Here is a 20,239-nt window from a genome sequence, read left to right on the forward strand (position 1 = left end):
TATTGGATATCATGGACTGATATATATATTATCACTTTTGAACACTACTAGGGTAAATACATTGTTTGTTCTCTATCAAAATCTTTCATTTGCTAACTATGCCTATCAGTAGTTAGTGCCTTCAGTAGTTTGAATCTTTTATTTAGCTGACAGTAGTGGCGCTCGCTGTATTGCAGTAGTTCGAGTGACGAAGATTTTTGTGAGGTAAGTGATTTGTGAAACGTATAGGTTAATGTTAGTCAGGGCCATTCATTTGTAGGGATTTTTGAAAGTCAGACTGTGTTGCACTAAAAATATTGTGTGTCAGTTTAGTGTTGATCAGAATAAGTAAAGAGAGTAATGTCTGAGTACGTTCAGTTTTGCTCAGCTGTTTGAAAATCAAATAATGTAAGAGTTTTATCAGCACAGTACTTGATTAAATTTTCTAAGGGGACGTTTCATATGGCGACCCTGCCAGGATACCTCACTGGAATCTTCTGATTTTTTCTTGTAGTTTGTGTAATTAGTGTAGCTATTGTTTATCGATAGCGCATAGTTATAGAGAGAATTTCCTTTGTAGTTGTAGTTTTTCATTGTTGTACAGTAAAACAGTTGTGGCATGCATGCAGATTTGTACCAAGTATTTCGCACTGCGCTTGCAATTAACTAGATATTATTTTTAGTGCTATTCTAATGTTTTTTCTTATTTTGCTCTTCAAATTGTGCTTTCCTGTGTCATCCTGTGAAATATTGTGACAATAATGGCGTGTGAAAAACGTAATACTAGGCTCCAAAGTAAACTGAGAAATGACAGTGAAGACGAAAGCAGTGCATCAGTGCCACCGTGTAATGAATTAACTAATGTTCAAAGCAGTAATTTGGCAATTGTACATAGGGAAATGGAGCGGGCTGCAAATAATGGTGTAGACAGTGAAACAATTAGTGAACAGGGAAGCATTATCGATCGATCGGTCGGCAACAGCTCGCCTCAGGAATCCGAAATGACAGGACACAATCTCGCAAATACTGTAAATTCAGGTTTTGGGTCCTCACCGTTTTATCAAATAAGACACATTTTCTGCTTTTCAAAATGCGAATATTGCCGGTTCAAATGCACTGCCGAATAGCACTGAAGAACATGTTTCAGACACCAGTGCATTGTTATTACAGTTAATGCAACAAATGGGACAAAGGCTACAAAAGTTAGATACAACGCTTGAACAAAATCAGAAACAAATGGGACAAAATCTTCAAAAGTTAGACACAATGGAAAAAATCAGAGACAAACACAGCAAAAGCTTCAAAAGTTAGACACAATGGAACAAAATCTTCGAAAATTAGACACCACGCTCTAACAAACACGTGAAGATTTAACTACTGAGTTACATAACATTGATTCGAAATCTCAAAAAGTCTGTAATGACGGAAAAGCACAAATTTGTGAGCATTTTCAACCAATTTTTTCGCTGCATGAAAATGCATTACAGAATCACGAAGCAACCATAAAAGAACTGCAAACTATTGTTCATGAAAACCATGAGACCTTGCAAGCTAAAATTGACTTAGTTGCATCTACCGACTCGGTTACGCAACTTGCAAAAACTCAGGAAAACTTAAAGGACACAGTAGATACTCTGAAAATTGGTTCAGAAAGACACATGGAGGAAATTAGTTCATTATCAGAGAAAGTAGTTGAACTTTCAGATCAGCTAAATAATTTATCTATGAAGGTAGATGATAATCTAAATATTTACTAAAATGCGTAATGAAATGATGAGAAACATTTTAATCTATTGTCTTTCTAGTTGAGAGATTGCTCATTTTGTTTAATATCTAGTTTCTAACTGCACTGCAGCATTAGTTAAAATAAAATTTAATAGATGTACTAATATAAAACTTCCTGGCAGATTAAAACTGTGTGTCCGACCGAGACTCGAACTCGGGATCTTTGCCTTTCGCGGGCAAGTGCTCTACCAACTGAGCTACCGAATCACGACTCACGCCCGGTACTCACAGCTTTACTTCTGCCAGTATCTCGTCTCCTACCTTCCAAACTTTACAGAAGCTCTCCTGCGAACCTTTTCTTTATGCCTACAGATCCAGTAAATAATAATTTTATGATCTACTTCCAAAAAAACGAGGGAACACAAAAAGACATTTCCACTTCACAGGAATTGCATACATAATTTTTGTCAACGATTTGATAACTTTTTGCAGAGTAAATTTTTGTGATGCGTCACTGGCTGTGCTGTGTGCAGTCTGTGGCTGGGTAGCATTGTTGTAATATTCGCTATTGTAGCGTTGGGCAGTTGGCTAGTTACAGCGCATAACGTTGCGCAGTTGGAGGTGAGCTGCCAGCAGTGGTGGATGTGGGGAGAGAGATGGAGGAATTTTGAGAGCGGACGATCTGGACGTGTGTCCATCAGAAAGAGTAAATTTGTAATATTGGATATCATGGACTGATATATATGTGTATATATATATATATATATATATATATATATATATATATATATATATATATATATATATAAATAATCACTTTTGAACACTACTAAGGTAAATACATTGTTTGTTCTCTATCAAACTCTTTCATTTGCTAACTATGCCTATCAGTAGTTAGTGCCTTCAGTAGTTTGAATCTTTTATTTAGCTGACAGTAGTGGCTCTCGCTGTGTTGCAGTAGTTCGAGTGACGGAGATTTTTTGTGAGGTAAGTGATTTGTGAAACGTATAGGTTAATGTTAGTCAGGGCCATTCTTTTGTAGGGACTTTTGAAAGTCAGGTTGCGTTACGCTAAAAATATTGTGTGTCAGTTTAGTGTTGATCAGAATAAGTAAAGAGAGTAATGTCTGAGTACGTTCAGTTTTGCTCAGCTGTTTGAAAATCAAATAATGTAAGATGTTTATCAGCACAGTAATTCATTAAATTTTCTAAGGGGACGTTTCAACATCCCTAGGTCCACTGCTTCCGATGTGATAGTGAAGTGGAAACTTGAAGGGAGACGTACAGCACAAAAGCTTATAGACCGACCTCGTCTGTTGACTGATAGAGACAAATGTTCGTATGTGTGTGAAATCTTATGGGACTTAACTACTAAGGTCATCAGTCCCTAAGCTTACACACTACTAACCTAAATTATCCTAAGGACAAACACACACACCCATGCCCGAGGGAGGACTCGAACGTCCGCCGGGACAAGCCGCACAGTCCATGACTTCAGCGCCTGAGACCACTCGGCTAAACCCGCGCGGCACTGATAGAGACCGCCGACAGTTAAAGAGGGTCGTAATGTGTAATAGGCAGGCATCTATCCAGACCACCACACAGGAATTCCAAACTGCATCACGATCCACTGCAAGAACTATGACAGTTAGTCGGGAGGTGAGAAAACTTGGATTTCATGGTCGAGCGACTGCTCATAAGCCACACATCACGCCGGTAAATGCCAAACGACACCTCGCTTGGTGTAAGGAGCGTAAACATTGTACTATTGTACAGTGGAAAAATTTTGTGTGGAGTGACGAATCACGGTACACAATGTGGCAGGGTATGGGTGTGGGTATGGCGAATGCCCAGTGAATGTCATTTGTCAGCGTGTGTAGTGCCAACAGTAAAATTCGAAGGCGGTGGTGTTATCGTGTGGTCGTGTTTTTCATTGAGGGGGCTTGCACCCCTTGTTGTTCTGCGTGATACTGTCACAGCACAGGCATACATTGATGTTTTAAGCACCTTCTTGCTTCCCACTGTTGAAGAGCAATTCGGGGATGGCGACTGCATCTTTCAACACGATCGAGGACCTGTTGATAATGCACGGCTTGTGGCGGAATGGTTACAGGACAATAACATCCCTGTAATGGACTGGCCTGTGCAGAGTCTCAACCTGAATCCTATAGAACACCTTTTGGAACACCGACTTCATGCCAGGCCTCACCGACCGTCATCGATACCTCTTCTCAGTGCAGCACTCCGTGAAGAATGGGCTACTATTTCCCAAGAAACCATCCAGCACCTGATTGAACGTATGCCCGCGAGAGTGGAAGTTGTCATCAAGGCTAAGAGTGGGCCAACACCATACTAGATTCCAGTATTACTGATGGACGGCGCCACGAACTTGTAAGTCATTTTCAGCCAGGTGTCCGGATACTTTTGATCACATAGTGTATCATGCAGTAACTTGCAGATGTAAAAGTCAAATGATAGTGTATGGTTCCAGAGGCTTTCTCAAGTTTTTAAATACCTATGATGTATATATGCAGACTGAAGCGACAAATGATTTGTACCAAGGCCGGGAGTCTAACTCACGTCTCCTGATCACTAGGCATATGCTCTAAACCACTACGCCACCCTGGCACAGTGGCTTAACAACTCCGCAGACTGCCCCGACAGGCCTCTCTCCTAAATCCAAATTTCCATTCACATATCATCCCACTAACTATTTTCATTTATCGCTTCAGTCTCCATATATAAATCACAGATGTTTGAGACTTGAAAATGTTTCTGGAACCTGCTGTTTGAGTTTAGGGGGAATACAGTGTGGGCTGAGGTGTGAGTGGGAATCTGGACTGAGGGAGATCTAAACGCACCGAGGACTGGCTCTCGATTTAACGTGAGTTGTCCATTTGCACAAGCAAGATACACAGTGCTCATTCAGTTAATCGTCTTCAGTTGATAGTGTGTGTGAGTACAATGTGCACCAACGAATTTCCGAAATATTTCAAAGCCAACATTAATAACCACTATACCACAGCACTTGTATTTTCCAAGAGCTTTCGAATGCCGTCAGAAAAAGTATACATCTCTCTCTCTCTCTCTCTATCTCTCTCTCTCTCTCTCTCTCTCTCTCTCTCTCTCTCTCTCTCTCACACACACACACACACACACACACACACATACACACACACCGTACTTACTTCAGTATATCGGTTGATACAAGGTTATTAATTTTGTAGCAAAATTAGATGCCCATTTGCATGGTAACAGTCACTGACAAACCTTGTCTCGGCATCTCGAACCGTTCTGATCATACATTGCAGGCTTTCACGCCGGTGAATTGTATTGTATTGATTGACATCGTGTTGTGGCCTAGGACAAATTTATGTGCCTAACGATTCGTTTCCTAATGCTGAGGACGCCATCGGTAGCTATGAAGACTCAGATACCAGTTTGAGACTCAAACTGGAGCAGCAAACCTAACTGTTTACCCGTATCCAAGCAATGGTTGGGTCATGACGTCATCAGACCTCTAAGATCGCGGAGTCTCACCAACAGTGTTGTGGGGATTCTAGTGGGCAATAGGAGACAATGCTTGCTTTATTTAACACAAAGGCACATAACTTGTCTATTTTCATAGCTTCTTCTTTTACGTTGAAGTTGTTTTTGTGCTTTTGAAACTTCTGTGGCCTCTGTACTTCGTAGTATAGCAATTATAGGATCTCGATAGAACTATAGTATCGAAAAAACGGATTTGATGCATCTCTGGTCCCACTGCACGAACTCCTACTGCCTATTAACATGAGCGAAATTAGCTAAAAATGAGCCAAATGTGAGCGAATCAGATAAGATTCATTCTTTTATTACCTCAGTCCTGGACGAGTGACGTAAGCAGTCCTTCCCTCCGTCGTGTCCTGATGCCAACACTACTACCGAATAGCAAGAGATGGCATGTTTGTTCCTTTTTGTAGCAGCAGATGGGATGAGTAATTTCTAAAGTTAGTAGGGGAAAAAAACCGAGCGGGCAGACTCATTCGCTAGTAGACCTCAAGTGACTTCTTTTCAACGGAAATCTGTCAGGAGATCCATCTCCAGAAAGGTCATTTCGGGCGTGTTCCAGCGTGCTCATGAAAGACAAGGCTAACTAATGTACTGTCGGCTATCTTAATTACTCTCTTAAATAATTGAAAGTTGGATGATAACTGTACAGAAACCCGTAACATAGATCCCCAGTTCCTCAGGAGTTTACTAATAAGGTTAGCCGATTTGTATGTGTGTGAATTGCTAAGGGACCAAACTGCTGAGGTCATCGGTCCCTAGACTTACATACTACTTAAATTAACTTATGCTAAGAACAACACACACACTCATGTCCGAGGGAGGAGTCGAACCTTCGGCGAGAGGGGCCGCGCATTCCGTGACATGGCGCCTTAAACCGCGCGGCTACTCCGCGCGACTAGCCGATTTGTATATCACAACTGAAGTCCTGGTAGAGGCATGCGACAATAAGAACAGTAACTATGAACGTGAACTTAAAACTGCTGGTAATTCGCGTAAGTAATACAAATCCAGAGGGTACTGAATCCTTTATTGATAAAAATTGACGTAAGAGTTTCACATAAATCAAAATTTTTAGCTGCCAGTTCTGCAAATGTCTTCCACTGTCCTTTTCGTCCGTTAATCACTCCAATGCATTTCAGGATGATGGGTCAATTAATCTGCGAATATGTGTGTTGGACGCGTAATATTCTTCAACGAAGGCATAGGCACAAGGTGCACTGGCTGAGCGCGAAGACCGTCGAGCAACCTACATCCGTTACCGACCAAGCGAGTAAACATCATTCCGCCGGAAGAATCGTTAACTTCACCGGTACCACTTTCTGCGGCGAAGAATTACGGCTGCTTAATAGATTCTTATGTTTATCCTGCCTCCGAACTTAGATAATAAGCTGTTTAAAGAAATGATTAAAGAAGTTAAGACTGGCTGTGAGTTGTCTAAAACTGCACAGACGAATACAGCCGAAAAAAATGTGTAATGCGTTTGCACTCTCTTGTAATAACAAGTCAGCTTTTGCAATGTCTGTCTAACTCCGTAAAGAAATTAAATTCAAAACTGGTAAAAAAGGAGATGTTGGTCACTAAGGCTGACAAGAGTTTCTCTCTTGTTCTCATTTACGATGCTGATCAAATTTCCAAAACAATTTCTTTTAAGACACTGAAATCGTACAGGTAAATAAAAAGCTGTCGCTAACAGTATTAGAATTGATATTAACAGTTCTACTGTATTTCTAGATACTAAATGGAAAAAGAAAATGCTAGTAATAACGAATGCCACTGTTACGACCACATATAAAGCTCCATAAAGAAAACTACCAGATCTGCCATGCAATTAGCGGTTGAAAAAGTCCAAATTACTTTTTAAATAGTCTGTGTCAAGGTAAAATTAGAGAATTTTTTACGTTCAAAGATAGCTCTGAGATGGTACACAATTTTTAAAACACTCTTGCCTGAAAATCCTCTTCTTGTATCCTTTGATACTAAGAATTTTATACGAATGGCCAACTGATAAAAGATCAGAATTTTTTTTTATAAATTTTATGCAGTTCGATTAAGGAGATCCCACGTATACTGCAGAGCTATTAGAGTTTGTTAAAATATACTTATCTTTTAATTATTCTAATTTCAATAAAAAAAATACATCCACAAAAATGGCCTTGCAGTAACTCAAGTCTTCCAGGTATTCTTTCAGAACTTGCTGTAACATTTTTAGACAAGAGATTGTTTGATATGTACTCTACAGTATGCGAAAAGATTATAGTGTATCGTAGGTATGTCGACGACGTTTTCATTATTTTGTCAGATAATGAAAATGACGTTCAGCAGCTAGCGAATGTTCTCAACTCCTTACACAGAAATATAGGGTTCACTCATGAAGTTTAAGTACATGTTTCAATTAATTTTTTGGATTTACAAATCACCGAAGTAGGACATACTGTTAAAACAGAGACAGCGTAAGTCAGCTGCTACGAATTTGATTATATCGCGAGGTTTATGCCACCCATCAGTTCAAAAGCGTGGATTTATTTTACATCAATGTTTTATCCGCAAGGTAGGCTAGGTTTTTCTGAAGATGTGACTGAGAAGGAAACTGACATGATTGCTCAGGTCGGAGGGGCTAATGGCTTCACCGGGGCAGCAATCAGGAGAATCAGCAGAAAATTTTTTAATAGAGTGGAAAACGTAGTAGTGGTTAACAAGGAGGCGGAAAAATATATTTCGTTGTCATAGTAAGGGTCTTTGTCAGATAGGATAGCCGACGTCTTACGCAAATACACTCCTGGAAATGGAAAAAAGAACACATTGACACCGGTGTGTCAGACCCACCATACTTCCTCCGGACACTGCGAGAGGGCTGTACAAGCAATGATCACACGCACGGCACAGCGGACACACCAGGAACCGCGGTGTTGGCCGTCGAATGGCGCTAGCTGCGCAGCATTTGTGCACCGCCGCCGTCAGTGTCAGCCAGTTTGCCGTGGCATACGGAGCTCCATCGCAGTCTTTAAAACTGGTAGCATGCCGCGACAGCGTGGACGTGAACCGTATGTGCAGTTGACGGACTTTGAGCGAGGGCGTATAGTGGGCATGCGGGAGGCCGGGTGGACGTACCGCCGAATTGCTCAACACGTGGGGCGTGAGGTCTCCACAGTACATCGATGTTGTCGCCAGTGGTCGGCGGAAGGTGCACGTGCCCGTCGATCTGGGACCGGACCGCAGCGACGCGCGGATGCACGCCAAGACCGTAGGATCCTACGCAGTGCCGTAGGGGACCGCACCGCCACTTCCCAGCAAATTAGGGACACTGTTGCTCCTGGGGTATCGGCGAGGACCATTCGCAACCGTCTCCATGAAGCTGGGATACGGTCCCGCACACCGTTAGGCCGTCTTCCGCTCACGCCCCAACATCGTGCAGCCCGCCTCCAGTGGTGTCGCGACAGGCGTGAATGGAGGGACGAATGGAGACGTGTCGTCTTCAGCGATGAGAGTCGCTTCTGCCTTGGTGCCAATGATGGTCGTATGCGTGTTTGGCGCCGTGCAGGTGAGCGCCACAATCAGGACTGCATACGACCGAGGCACACAGGGCCAACACCCGGCATCATGGTGTGGGGAGCAATCTCCTACACTGGCCGTACACCACTGGTGATCGTCGAGGGGACACTGAATAGTGCACGGTACATCCAAACCGTCATCGAACCCATCGTTCTACCATTCCTAGACCGGCAAGGGAACTTGCTGTTCTAACAGGACAATGCACGTCCGCATGTATCCCGTGCCACCCAACGTGCTCTAGAAGGTGTAAGTCAACTACCCTGGCCAGCAAGATCTCCGGATCTGTCCCCCATTGAGCATGTTTGGGACTGGATGAAGCGTCGTCTCACGCGGTCTGCACGTCCAGCACGAACGCTGGTCCAACTGAGGCACCAGGTGGAAATGGCATGGCAAGCCGTTCCACAGGACTACATCCAGCATCTCTACGATCGTCTCCATGGGAGAATAGCAGCCTGCATTGCTGCGAAAGGTGGATATACACTGTACTAGTACCGACATTGTGCATGCTCTGTTGCCTGTGTCTATGTGCCTGTGGTTCTGTCAGTGTGATCATGTGATGTATCTGACCCCAGGAATGTGTCAATAAAGTTTCCCCTTCCTGGGACAATGAATTCACGGTGTTCTTATTTCAATTTCCAGGAGTGTATAATATTACAGTGAGGTTTCGAACGAATAATAAACTGGATAAATTACAACCACCGCCGAGTAAATTACGTAGTGCAGGTATTTATAAGATTTTTTTTGTTCATGTGAGAAATATTACATCGAGCAAACTGGAAGGGAGTTTCAAATTAGATCACGTGAACATGGATACGTAAGTAGCGGAAGCGCATTGGGATATCTTTTAAAGGAGAACCAAGAGGAGGTTAAAAACAATGAAGACCGCATGCCTATTGCGCCTTTGGTAATAAAAGTATAGTATTGAACATTTTAGAAGAAAGTGGAATATATGTGAGTAATCATGTAGATTCAGAACTTACAATAAATTAGCAGATTTCAAGCAGTCGTAGGTGGTCCCTTGATTTTTTTTTCTTTTTGTAATTTACTTGAGAATAAGAAAAAACACATGAGATACCCCAGCCGGCTATTATTTCTTTATCTTTCTCCTTGTTTTATGGACTTCTTAACGACATTTAATTTCAATAGGGAAATGTTTTCTCAAGTCATATTACAAAGCTAATGGTGACATGTAGCAGTATGTTTGTTTTATGAAACGATTGCACAGTGTTTCACTGCTGATTTTTTTTGTACAGCTGTCCTGGTAAAACGAAATAATTATTTCATTTAATCACATCGGCCAGGCTGCAACAGAACAGTGTCTGATTAAGCTTTTATCATTTTATATTAACATTTCGATTTTGCCCCTCATCAGAAGTGCTGCCCTCTACCGATGTCAGCTCACGTTACGACTCCGCTAGCTGTGCCTTGACGCTTTGGATGTAGTCAGTTACTGGTTAGGTCTTCTTCTTATATACGACAGCACATGTTTTGCTTGATATTTGTACGGACGTTATTCAACGTCTTTATCAATGCATAATGATCTAAGTTGTTATGACCCGGTACTTCTGTTCTTCAAAATTGTGCACAGTTAATTTCGTTTGAGATTTACAGAATCTTATTTCTTTCGTATAGCTGTAGTCTACGATATCATTATTTGGACTTCTCTTTATCTTTTGTTACCGGGTCATATGATGATGGACTGTGTCCGAAACGCGTCTTGAACACAATAAAGGATTCAGTACCACCTGCATCCCTACTACTTATCGAGTTACCAGAACTTTTAAATTCTCTTTCATACTTAGGCATGGCCGAATTTTAATCCTCTCAACTGCTGAAAAATTATCCTACCAATTTTTATGCACTGTTAAACAAACATATGTAAAAATTTTAATACATCTATTCTTCCATCGCTTCTTACAACTGTAGATCGCCAGTTCATGTTTCGTTGTCTACATACCTCAGAAAAACATGGCTTCACAATTCTTTCCCTCCACCATATTACGCAGTTATAAAATCTTCATCTAGCCTATCGTCTTCTATGCAAATGGCATCTGCGTCCCTACCCCTCTAAAATTCTTTCACTCCCTCGAAATTCTTGAACAGCGAGCACTTCGCCTTGAATTCAACAAGTGTTTACCCATTCCTATATGGCTCCTCAACCCATCTTTCTTCCTCATTCTCAATGAATACCCGCACATTCTATCCTCCACAATGGGACCATGGTGCCGTTCTACTCAAAATCGCCGGCCGAGGTGGCCGAGCGGTTCTAGGCGCTACAGTCTGGAACCGCGCGACCGCTGCGGTCGCAGTTTCGAATCCTGCCTCGGGCATGGATGTGTGTGATGTCCTTAGGTTAGTTAGGTTTAAGTAGTTCTAAGTTCTTGGGGACTGATGACCTCAGATGTTAAGTCCCATAGTGGTCAGAGCCATCTGAGCCGTTTACTCAACAGCAAGCACCACACGCATTAAGACATTTATCCCACTGGGAAACGAAACGATCCATTCCTGTTTCGTAGAACGCGGTCGGCCACAGACAGTTCCACAACCGCACCCACTCTGGCATTTCCTCGTCCGCCTGAAACAAACACCCACGTAAGTCTTTCTTCAAGTCGCCAAACATGTAAAAATCGTTGAGTGAAAGATCCAGGCTGTGCGGAGAATGCTGCAGTGTTTCCCAACCAACTCACGCAAGCGTAGCCTTCGTCTGATTGGCAGTATGGGGGTGGGAGTTATCGTGCAACAGGATGATTTCGCCCGACAGCATTCCTGGCCGTCTGGACCTTATAGGGCGTCGCAGTTCCTCCAAAGTGCGTTCGTAGAGCTGAGCATCGATTGTGGTTCCACGCTTGAGGAATTCGACGAGTAGAGGGGCTCCTGCAGTCTAAGCAGGTCATCGTGGCCTTACCGGAACTTGTGTGACAAGATTTGGATGTGAGATTTGGGATGATCCACTGCTTGCCACTGTGAATCCAGCCTCACATGAAAAGGGCGATGAAGTGACTGAACAATAAACCACAGCCGCGAAGTACGTACAGATACTTGATGGAAACATGGATCTCACTGGTTTAAGCGGGTACCTGCTCAGCGCCAGCTTCTAGAATATCTGCGTGACATTGAAAGCTGCGAAGGACGACTGTAGTGGCGCGGGATGGCGGCTTTCTGTAGCTGGCGCGCCACCAAAGCTACGAGAAACCTGTTTGCGTGTGAGCTTCTGGGAACAGACCAGAGCGGTCCGCACGCCCCGCGCCGTCAGCTGTTGCAGCTGGACCTGCCCTTGGCCCCTACGCTACTGGGTGAGATGTGGTACTCGCTGGCTGGCTCTCTGGTGCAACCTTGGCCTCCGCCGTGCTGGCTGTGCCGTGAACACGTGCGTCCCACTCATTCAGCTCGGCTTGCGTCACAACAGGTTGGTATTGCGGCGCCTAATCGTCGCTGTCAACGCCGAGATATATCCTCCCCTACAAATATGACGAGGCAAGCCTTACAGTAGTCGAATTTCTGGTTTCCTCTCTCTTCGTACTTCACTCTTCAAAGGTTCTTCAAATACGCTAGAGGCCATTAAAATTGCTACACCACGAAGATGACGTGCTTCAGACGAGAAATTTAACCGACAGGAAGAGGATGCTGTGATATGCAAATAATTAGTTTTTCAGAGCATTCACACAAGGTTGGCACCGGTGGCGACACCTACAACGTGCTGACATGAGGAAAATTTCTAAACGATTTCTCATACACAAACAGCAGTTGACCGGCGTTGCCTGGTGAAACGTTGTTGTGATGCCTCCTCTAAGGAGGAGAAATGCGTACCATCACGACTTTGATAAAGGTCGGATTGTAGCCTATTGCGATTGTGGTTTATCGTATCGGGACATTGCTGCTCGCGTTGGTCAAGATCCAATGACTGTTAGCAGAATATGGAATCGGTGGGTTCAGGAGGGTAATATGGAACGCCGTGCTGCATCCCAACGGCCTAGTATCACTAGCAGTCGAGATGACATGCATCTTATCCGCATGGCTGTAACGGATCGTGCAGCAACGTCTCGATCCCTGAGTCAACAGATGGGGACGTTTGCGAGACAACAACCATCTGCACGAACAGTTCGACGACGTTTGCAGCAGCATGGACTATCAGCTCGGAGACCATGGCTGCAGTTACCTTTGACGCTGCATCACAAACAGGAGCGCCTGCGATTGTGTACTCAACGACGAACCTGGGTGCACGAATGCCAAAACGTCATTTTTTCGGATGAATCCAGGTTCTATTCACAGCATCATGATGGTCGCATCCGTGTTGGCGACATCGTGGTGAACGCACATTGGAAGTGTGTATTCGTCATCGCCATACTGGCGTATCACCCGGCGTGATGGTATGGGGTGCCATTGGTTACACGTCTCGGTCACCTCTTGTTCGCACTGACGGCACCTTGTACAGTGGACGTTACATTTCAGATGTGTTACGACCCGTGGCTCTACCCTTCATTCTATCCCTGGGAAAACCTACATTTCAGCTGGATAATGCACGACCGCATGTTGCAGGTCCTGTACAAGCCTTTCTGGATACAGAAAACGTTCGGCTGCTGCCCTGGCCAACACATTCTCCAGGTCTCGCACCAATTGAAAACGCCTGGTCAATGGTGGTCGATCAGCTGGCTCGTCATAATACGCCAGTCACAACTTTTGATGATCTGTGGTATCGTGTTGAAGCTGCATGGGCAGCTGTACCTGTACACGCCATCCAAGCTATGTTTGACTCAATGCCCAGGCGTATCTAGGCCGTTATTACGGCCAGAGGTGGTTGTTCTGGGTACTGGTTTCTCAGGATCTATGCACCCCAATTGCGTGAAAATGTAACCATATGTCAGTTGTCGTATAATATATTTGTTCAATGAATACCCGTTTATCATCTGCATTTCTTCTTGGTGTAGCGATTTTAATGGCCAGTAGTGTACATAGAACCTACGAAGGCTATTCGGAATGTAAGGTCCGACTGGTCGCGAAATGAAACCCACAGAGAAAATGCAACTGTTAGCTACACCTTCCAGCTACTTCTCTGCACAGTTGCGGCTCCGACTGAGCCATCCGTGATAGCGTTGCACCCACTTTCTAATACCCTCGTTAGAGAAGGCAGCCCACTGTGCTTTCTGCCAACTGCCTACATCGATCTGCAGCTGTTGTCTGTGCCAAAATGTTGTCTTCATAGCCAGCTATTCTTCTGAGCAGAGATGAAAATGAGAGCCAGCTAAGTCTGGACTGTATGGTGGGGGATCAAAACCCTCCCTCTGGAAACGCTGCAGGAGCGTCTTCATTGCCCCTGCAGTGTGCGGCCGAGAACTCTCCTGAAGAAGGAAGTGCATGACAGTTATGCTGCGTGGGCTGCGTGAAATCAGGCGAAATCTCTCACAGGTCTTCATAATTTGCGGGAGACACTATCATGCTAGTCATCGTTACGTGCTCACTGTGCACTCAGAACTGAAAAGAGCGACATGACGCCATCGACGGGCATACTAGAGACACTGCCCAACACATCTGCGCAAAGACTCATTGGATTTTCACTGTAGTTTCCATTTCGCGATCGATCGGGCCTTATTTACCCAACAGCCCTCCTATAAATGTTTACAGCAACAACTACAATCAAACGCCTCTGATGATTACTCAATTTTTGTTATACCATGGCCGGTTTTGAGTCACCTATCGACTCATTTTCAGATGGTGCACACTTTTATTGTGTAGCTTTGTGGTGGTTGTGTACCTGTGGCAAGATATAAAAAAAACGGAACAAGAAAGCACTAAATGTAGCGAGGTATCAGTAACTGTTTACATTATAAGGTCGACTTGAAGGCATTACTTACAGTTGTTAGGATGCGTGGGTTTAATCCTGGTGTACATATAACACTGCCAACGGCTTTGCCGCAGCGGTAACACCGGTTCCTGTCAGATCACCGAAGTTAAGTGCAGTCGAGCTGAGTTATCACTTGGATAGGTGACCGTCCGGTCTGCCGAGCGCTGTTGGCAAGCGGGGTGCACTCAGCCCTTGTGAGGCAAACTGAGGAGCTACTTGATTGCCAAGTAGCAACTCCTGTCTCGGAAACTGACATACGGTCGGGAGAGCGGTGTGCTGACCACATGCCCCCTCCATATCCTCATCCATATGGGCTAAGGATGACACGGCGGCCGGTCGGTACCGTTGGCCCTTCACGGCCTGCTCGGGAGGAGTTTTCAGTACATATAACACTGCAAAACATTATTTATGTTTTCAGTTACGTCACGACACTACAAATTTCGGCAGGAGCGACAGCGTCCACGTACTTCATAAGATCTAAACAAATAGGTGTTACCATCGCCTGTGTTCGATGTCAATGTGCACTAAGCACTTACAGAAATTTTCGAAGCACGTCCGACATTACCTGAATGACACTATTCCACGACGTTGCATTCGAGGAGGAGGAGGAGCAGAAGATGAACTTCGTCGCCAGTGGTCTACTAGGTTTCCAGACCTCACACCTTGTGACTTTCATCCGCGAGGTTATGTAAAAGACGGCGTTTTAATATCCCTTGTGCCTGACACTCTTGAAAGTCTGCAACATCGCATTGTTGAAGCTGTGAATTCGATAACGAGAGCACAGCTGCTTCGTGTGTGGCAGGAAATGAGGCATCGTTTTTATATTTGTCGAGTAACACATGGTACTCACACTGAATGTATAACATTTGAACTTTTCTTTTCCCCGGAATGTTGGGATTTTGTTTCTATCTTTTGTACTTTGGATACAATAAATGTTTAAAATATATTCCTTCTTTTAGAATAGCCATGTATTTTTAACGTTCGGCTTTCGATAAACGTTTTTACTCATATTATAGTTTTTCCCGAAAACGTCTGCGAGTAAATTACCGTGCACTACATAGAGTACCACATATACGGAAGAGCCAAAGAAACTGGTACACCTGCAGAAGTGCCGCATCGACACGACTAAGTGGCACGGACTCGACTAATGTCTGAAATAGTGCTGGAGGCATTTTACACCATGAATCCGGCAGGGCTGTCCGTAAAACCGTAAGAGTACAAGGGGGTGGAGATCTCTTCTCAACAGCACGTTGCAAAGCAATCCCATATTACTCAATAATGTTCATGTCCCGGGAGTTTGGTGACTAGCGGAAGTGTTTAAACTCAGAAGAGTGTTCTTGCAGCTACTCTGTGACAATTCTGGAGGTGTGGGGTGTCGAATTGTCCTGGTGGAATTGCCCAGTGGACATGAATGGATGCAGGTGATCAGACAGGATGCTTACGTATGTGTCACCTCTCAGAGCCGTATATCACTCCAACTGCATACGCCCCACACCATTACAGAGCTTTCACCAGTTTTAACAGTCCTCTACTGACATGTTTCCAGTAATCAACAGTCCAATGACGGTGTTGACGACCCCAAGCGTCTTTAAGCAGTTTCAGATTATGACTGTAAATTTTTGTGGAAATTACTTGAAAGATGTGTGTGTGTGTGTGTGTGTGTGTGTGTGTGTTTATAAAGAAGCGTTGACTACTCTTATCAAATAGGCTCTGATACTCTGAAGAGATGCAGAATGTCAGTTTTTAAGGCACAAGAGAACAGACTTAATAGCGCGATCTGCCTCGAAAATAAATATAAAACGGTCATGTAGCAGATACTTTCATGAATCCAGCGCAACGAAAAGATATGAGGATCTTCGTACCCAGTACGGGTAAGTAACACATACTTGTATAGGTTCCTGAGTCTAACCGATTACTTTGAACACGTGCTAGCTTTTTGGTTAGCGCATACATCTGTGCAATGGGGCTGCCTATCCGTTTGTGCGCACATATATTCATAATTGTATAACAGTATGGCGGTCCAACGGCATGGCACATTCAAATAGATCAAGTCCGAAAAATATATCAGCTATGGGAAATGAATTCATAAGATATGAGTTTAACCAAGCAATCAGCGTCGACTTTAAAGACAAGAGACGAACTTTACAGCTCCCTAGGATATTCCAACCTCCATTCATCTTTACAAAACAAAGCAACATCATTTAAATTAAGTAAGTCTGCTTCCTTGAAAAACTGGTCTTACACTTCAGAAAAAATTAACATCGTTGAATTTGTAATGGCACGGAATTAAATTAAGCAATTTGTGATGCAATAACTAGCTTCCAAGCATTTAGTGATAACAGCCTTTGAGCGGCTATTGCCTTTTGTGGAAACAACGACCGGTTATCCACACGCTGAGTAGTACAAACAACCATTCCCAAGCTAATGTCGCCACGTAAAACTAAACATCACAGTAAATAAAATGACTTGTCGCACCAAATCTCTGCGCATTGCAGTGTCTGCTCAGTAGCGGAGACCTCGGCCAGCTTCCTCTTCAATATTAGATACCCAGCACAAAGTGCCTCTTCGACTTTACCGTACCATATCCAGAGAAGAAGTGACCAAGAGCAGTGGAGACCTAGATTCAAACGAGCAAGACAGCATGTTCCTCACCTGCGAACGAATGCTATTCGTCGAGATCAAACTTGGCTATGTCACAGAGATCAAGTTAAGAGGTTGTTAAAGAACGTGTATTGATACACTGAAACTGGTTAGAGCAAAATCTCCTAAATTATAGAAAATATAAGAATCTCCATAAACAAAAAGGCAAAATATACTGTGAGGAAATTAAAGGCGCTGAGTAACAGGTACCTTCCACACTGCATAAGTAGGAAATTACAACGGGAAAGGAATTCGGGTAACGAAGGGACAGGTTTGTACAAGCAGTTGTGATGAACAACGGTAATAATGAGACAGTTTTCCTTGTAAACTACAAAATAATGAATTGCTTTAACTATCCTCTGTATATAGATCACGATGAACCAGAGGTGGTGAAGATATAAACCGAATCGTAGCTGTAGGGGTTAGCAGTGACTTATATTCGCTTGTACCAACTTAACTGCCTTGATGATGCACTGTGGCATAAGTACGAGGGCATGCTGAGTAGTAATGTCTTCGAATTTTTTATGTGAATAATCTTAAAGCTTTTTAAATAAAACAAACTTTATTAACATTCTACATTTTCATTCTTCGTGTCTATATATTTGCAGCCCTCTGCTGCTATAGGGTCGTGTGTATATCTCGGTACGTGAGAGTTTAGAATTCTTTAGAGCTAGACCACACATGGAGAACCTTCTCCTTTCTGTTTGACAGTGCTAGACCACACACGAGATCGATCATCCTCCTAACAGTCCCTACGTGGCCCCATCGGATTTTCATCTCTTCCCAAAACTTAAGAAACATCTTCAAAGACTTCGCTTTGAAAATGGTGAAGTGGAGAGAGCATAGGCGAGATTGTGGCTCCGTCAGCAAAATCAGACATTCAACAGCGTCGGTTTCAACAAAGTGGTGTCTGATTGGGAGAAATGTGTTCGCTGCCAGGGCTGCTATGTTGAGGTATAAATTCGTAGACATGAAAAATAAAGACGTGGAATGTTAATAAAGTTTGTTTTATTTAAAAAGCCTTAAGAGTTTTCATATAAAAAATTCGGTCGCATTACTTTTGAAAATGTCATCGTATTAGCGCTCCGTATCTCTTATTGATACCTGAAAGCGGCATCGAGGAAACAGCATTGATTACGTTACGCTCTGAACTGGAATATGGAACCCTGTCGGTTATTCCACGTCTGTGCCTGAAACATCACCAACTCTCGCCCCCCACCCCTCTCCCGGCCATGTCTCTGACTGTGATGAGGTCAGATTCCTTGGGTGGCAATCGTCGAAGAACTCAATTATAACCATTTCCAGCGAGATTATGCTCTTGGCTCCACTGCATACCCGCACGTAGCAGGTATGGCAATATTCCAGTAGCACGACTCGCAAGGCTATACTGCTACCCAGATAATAAAATAAAGAACAGCAAGAGGACAGGCAGAGGTTGGGTGCTTGTTTTGAGTCTCAGCGTTACATCAGTAAGGAATGTCGGAAACAAAGCAAACAACATGCAAACTGTGACCTCCAAAGCATAAAACTTTCATTTCTATGCCCTTCAGTCTAGTAATACCCCTACTAAAATCTACTACTAGTGTTTCATGTCGGTTGAACGAACGTTGCATTTCTAAAGAAGATTTATATAATATACACTTCCAAACAAAGGTGATGATGTATCAGAGGCTACGAAAGGTTAAAAAATAATGCTAATATAAATGGCGGGGTTTTCATTTCAATGGTTTTGAAAACGTAGACGACATACGTGTACAGCTCCTGAAAAAAAGTGAAGCACCTGGAAGACGTGGTCCGACGCCAGTGTAGCTTCATACAAGTACACACCATGAACGAGAATGTGAATGATTACGAGTTGCAACTCACTGTGGCAGATAGTACGGCCGCCACAGTGCGTTATTGTTGTTAGTATTTGATGTTGTTGCGAGACTTGGTCCTATACATGGTGATTTTTCTGACCGGGTACATACTCTAGGGATTGATCGAAGAGTGGATACGGAACAAAAAACGTAAAAAAAAACTTATGTCCGGAAGTGTGTGGTTTCATGCTAGAGACCATTTATTGAGTCATACATTTTTAGAGAGACTGCGGTCTAATACGCCCTGTAACATGCTGCCACAGTTACAGTACGTGCGGAAAATGGTTTCCATGTGCCTCAAAGCATGCATGTACACGCCGTAGCACGCTCTGTCTGACACGTTCACATCGGCAAAGCTGCGTCCGAACACTGTCAAAGGCAGCATGAACACACTGCTCTAATGTCTCCACATCTGGAATGTGCTCTGCATACACGAGACTTTCAAGATGGCCCCATAACCATAAATCGCACGGGTTGAGATCCGGTGAACGAGCAGGCCATGCAACTGGACCAGTTCGCCCCATCTATCGACCAGGGAAGACACGATCGAGATGCGTCCGAACATTAACGGCGAAGTGGGCTGGAGCACCATCAAGTAGCAGTCACATAACCCTTCGAATCATCAATGGCATTTCTTCCAGCAGGGGAGGAAAAGTCTACATCTACATCTACGTGATTACTTTGCTATTCACAATAAAGTGCCTGGCAGAGGGTTCAATGAACCACCTTCAAGCTGTCTCTCTACCATTCCGCTCTCGAGCGGCACGCGGGAAAAACGAGCACTTAAATTTTTCTGTGCGAACCCTGATTTCTCTTATTTTATGGTGATGATCACTTCTCCCTATGTAGGTGGGTGCCAACAGAATTTTTTCGCAATCAGAGGAGAAAATTGGTGATTGAAATTTCATGAGAAGAAAAACACCTTTCTTTTAATGATTGCCACTCCTATTGACGTATCAAGTCTGTGGCACTATCTTCCCTACTTCGCGATAATACAAAACGAGCTGCCCTTCTTTGTACTTTTTCGATGTCATCCGGCAGTCCCATCTGATGCGGACCCCACACCGCACAGTAATACTCCAGAATAGGGCGGACAAGCT

Source organism: Schistocerca serialis, chromosome 9, assembly GCF_023864345.2.
Source record: "Schistocerca serialis cubense isolate TAMUIC-IGC-003099 chromosome 9, iqSchSeri2.2, whole genome shotgun sequence".
Taxonomy (NCBI): domain Eukaryota; kingdom Metazoa; phylum Arthropoda; class Insecta; order Orthoptera; family Acrididae; genus Schistocerca; species Schistocerca serialis.